This window comes from Dreissena polymorpha, chromosome 2, assembly GCF_020536995.1.
Source record: "Dreissena polymorpha isolate Duluth1 chromosome 2, UMN_Dpol_1.0, whole genome shotgun sequence".
Taxonomy (NCBI): Eukaryota; Metazoa; Mollusca; class Bivalvia; order Myida; family Dreissenidae; genus Dreissena; species Dreissena polymorpha.
The window spans coordinates 8,295,339-8,300,205 of record NC_068356.1 but is presented as its reverse complement, the minus strand read 5'-3'; positions in this window follow the sequence as shown (position 1 = coordinate 8,300,205).

Genomic DNA, 4,867 nt, shown 5'->3' with positions numbered 1-4,867 from the left:
GTGGTACGTTTATTTTCAATGAAACACTGACACATTCTAGCTATCACTAATTTTTTATTACTCTAGTTTACGCATGCAATTGATAATTATAATTTTATAATTAGATGTATCATTATTTTTATTGAAGCTTTTCTGCAAATAATTATACGGCTAATGCATAGAGCTCTTTGTTGTGTCGAATTGTCTGTCGTTCAGTCTTAAGACAATCTTAATTCTTTTGGCACTATATATTATATTTTTAAATATTATTTAGCAGTTGTTTTTTTAGTTTCTTTTCGATTTATGGACTAAACAAGTCTCGTTATCCATATGCTTTGCGTTAGCTGTAAGCAATGCTTTTGACTACCAGTGCATTGCGCATGCGCGAAAATCAGGAATCAAAACAATAACAATGAACTGGTCTATTGTATAATGTTACGCTTGTTTATATTCTCAATTTATAAAACGTTGAACATGAGTTCAACAATAACATCGGGGATTTCTGGGAAACGTTCTTTTGTTCTCAACAGATAGCGGCGATCTTTTGTATTAACGGGTGCTAACAACGCAATAGTAGAAGGTTAAGCTTGTTTATATTCACAGTTCTCAATTTATAAAACGTTGGACATGAGTTCACCAATTACTACAGGTATACTATAGACAACCTCAAAATGCTTTATAATCGCTAAAACCGAAAACGACTAAATAGAACAAGAAATATCTTTTTAAAATGTAGTCGGCGTAAACGCTGACTTTGAAATTAAGTTTGCAATTTACTTTTCTAAATAAATACATTTTGTAAATAAAATGAAAACAAAAGTTTAACTATTGTGGGTTTTTTCATTTATAAGTTGCATATTCACCGCATGAAATGTGTGTTGTCAGTGTAAAACCATACATTAGTGTAAGAAGATTAACAAGAAATATCTTTAAAAAAATATACGGCGTTGATTGTGGTTGGAGTTTGTGAAAGGTAAAGAGTTCAATGAATGAGATCAAGGATAGCGATTGTCTTTCTGTGCAGTTCTTAGCTGCATCACACGCAGTACGGGGTGTTAAGCGGAGTTTTCGCGGCTTATTTTACATTATTACATATTGCTGGTCATAAACCTATATATAGACCGTTCCATAATTTAGTCATTACATAATTATCTCCCCTGAATTTTCTCCGCGTCCGCCATTACACTGCTGCTTAACAATCGGTAACATATATAAGAGAGCACCGAGTATTCAACGGATGAATTTCTTTCTAAATTCTAAGGCCGTCATTACATGGTCTTGGTTGTCTTGGAAAACTAACACATTGACACATTAAAAAAAGCATTTAATTAAATTAAATGCAATATTTTTCATTTGATTATTTGCATCAATCTTTAAATCGTGTATGCCTTTGCATTCCAGTGTTTAATTGCCCCTTTGTTCTGCATAATCCGATTATCTCGTTTTGATCAGATATTGTCCAGACTTAACTAACCACATGGTGTCATAAACCACACTGGGTGGCAGATGACAGTCTGGTCATTAAACACAATTGATGATGCCACCATGTATTATCTTCCTGGTAGTATTAAGCAGTCATTTGGTAAGATAATTTACCTCCGACATACTTAACAGTTGCGTAAATAAGATATGTTACATATTTTACAAATTAAAAGTTATGTTCAATATAGAATATCCGAAATTGTAGACCGTAAAGATACTTGCCCGTTTAATTTATGAAAAAAGTATTTAAAAAAATATAAAAATAAAACATTTAACGTATTTAGCGGGTATCGGTTAATTAAAACTACGTCATTCCGTATGAAGATTTGATGTTACGGCAATGCACGAACGATTTCATAAAACAATAAATTACATTTGACACCAAACAGAGGTAAAAAATATTTATAAAAATATATATGTATATAAATATATGTGTGTTAAAATGTTAGAAACGTGTCACTCATACTCACTAGTAACGAGTTTTCAATATACATGAGTACACAGTTCAATTTGCATCATATGAAGTTGTGTTTTTTCAGTTGTATGTTAATATTCCTCAATAGCGTCATTCTTTGTACAAAACCCATCAATTAAAATTACACGTAAATACTGTCATGTCCTTTGCTTTTAATATGGCTTTGTAGTATGTTTATTTTCAAAGCACTCCTTACACTTTTTAACACTCATTTATTTATCACACTAGCGTCCTCATGCCATTGATAATTATATTTTTATAATTAGATGTATTACTATTGTAATTTATTGAAGCTTTTCTGCAAAAAAATATTACGGCTTATGCATAGAGCTCTTTATTGTGTCAAATTGTCGGCCTTTCAGTCTTCAGATAATCTTTAATTTGATGCTTATGCCGCGTTTTTAAAGTTGCAAATAAATGTATTAATAAATTCGTTTGGCGCTTAATAATATATTTTTGAAATATTATTTAGGTGTTTTTTATCGGAGTTTTTGTGTGTGGATTAATTGACTAAACATTTGGTGTCGTTATCCATATGTTTTGCGTTACTTCGAAGACCTATAAAATAAAATTTTAAGTATTTTTAGCTTTATAGCTAATAAATGATTCAAAGATGAAAATATAGATATATCACATAGATCGCATTCTCTTCATCTTCCGAATAATCACATAAAAGGTCGTCAAGATCAATATCACTCTCTCATGATAAAAAGCTCGTTTTTTAACGTGGCAAAATTCCATCTAAAAAAAATAAATATAAATCCAAACCACAATTTTTTATCTCTGATATCAGTTAGAACAAGAAAAATAATGGAAGGCGTATCATACTTAATATAATATGTTATGATTTTGGAATGTAGATTTTTACCAAATGAGATCAATTACAAACAATTAGCTGTAATTAATTGCGCGAGAATCTTTTATAAGTATTAATTAAAACACAATCTGCTTGATGTTTCGTCTATTAAAATCAACACAACAATACATGCGTGAATTGTTTGTGAAACGTTAAAAGTAACAAGTCTAATCAAACACATAGTATGAGCGACTGAACCGGCAAATTTTCGCCGATTATTACCACTTGATTACAGATAAAAAAAAACAAATACACGAAAGCATTTTAAACATTTTATTTGTAACAATCAATCTCAACTTCAAACAATCATTTCAACAACAAAAATGTGATAATCGCCTCACATTAATTCATTAAGTAATTTATTTATCCGACAACGGTGAAGCGGGTATTCTCTACGTCTTTGGCTTTTGGAATCGCAGACTCGCACAAGTTAGCAGCAGTGTAATGGCGGACAGTCACGTGACTGACAATATGGCGGCGGTCAATTTATCGATTATGGAACGGTCTATACAAAACAGAAAACCAAAAGAAGAATGGAAGTGAAATTAAAACATATGAGTCAACCGGCCACACGCGAAGTATCGTACATATTTTAAATATTTATACGCGCGTTCTTCGAACAAACCTGTTTTAGTGATTTGTCGGAAATTGTTATTTGATTCGATTATTAACAGTATCGAGAATCATCGCGCTCATACTTAATACATTAGTCAATATGATGGAATAATTCTTGTTAAATTAATCAAAAATAATATTTATCATGGTATTGTTGAAAACATATTAAGAACCTATTACTGACATACCATAATTATATCGCTGAATATCTTCATTTAACATATTTCTGGTCTAAAGAAAAATCCAGTTCACCTAGTTCACGCGATAGCGTCTATATTATATAACGATTATTTTACTGGCCGCGAACTCAGGTCAGCACATATGGTGGTCGTGAAGACGCAACGATGACCTGTAAATAAACTCTGACATTCACACACACTGGCCGCGAACTGACCATGATACCTAGCGGGTTAAAGTTTAAACCTATTTATTTTAGCTCGATTGCATCGAAAGCCTTAGGCTTATATAAACGCTCTCGAGTCCGTTTCCTGAGCCTAAAACCAGTACTTGGTGTCTTTGGGGGAGATCTAAAGAACGCTCCCACGGTGGGGATCGAACCCGTGACCTCCCGGTCGCTAGGCGGACACCATATCCATTACACCACGGCGACCTAGCGGGTTGAAATGCAATGCATTAAAGTGAGGCCACGCTTCCACTGCTCTTTATACTTTTACATGTTAACATGTTGACAGGAATATGGAAGTCAGTACTAAATATGAGAACATAGCCTTTAAGTACAAACGCTCTTGCGCTGACAATCCTCTGAAAATAAAAGGTGCACGCACAAACTGTATTGATGTCGAGAGTTGAGTGTAAAACTGTTCTATCTATTAAGCCTTTTCATTAGAGATACAATTGTTTCATGCAGTTAAACAGTGTTACAAAGACGCGGACATGTTTCCAATGTTCTGGTGGTATACTCAAATCAGCCAATGGAATAAATGAAGTGATTCTTTCCTATCTAGCCGCGGGAAATTGTATTTGAATTTTATTGGACACTTACACAGGTCAGGTAAGGTCAAAAGTGACGTTAAACAGCTACGCCGAAAAATATACTACGGAAGTGCACATCATATATGTCTTCACATGCCTTATTATGAGTATATTTCTTCACTATCGAAATATATCGTATGTTAATGTTTGATTTAAACGCAGTTTTCTTTCGACACATTTAAATCACGCTTTCATTGCCGCGTCATGCGAAAATGGGTCTTATGCGTTTCGACCAGCGTTTCTTAAACTCAACGTGTGCATTTGCGCAGTCTGGTCAGAGGCTATGTTGTTCGCTATAAAATCACTCAATATTTTATGGTCTCATTATGTATCTCCTGACCAGACTGAGAGATGCGCAGGCTGAGTGGGCTATATATATATGATGGGCGCATATGGAATAAGACCCTCTTTCGCATGACGAGGGTCATTAAAAGTCTCATTGCACAATGCTTTTCGATACAAAATTG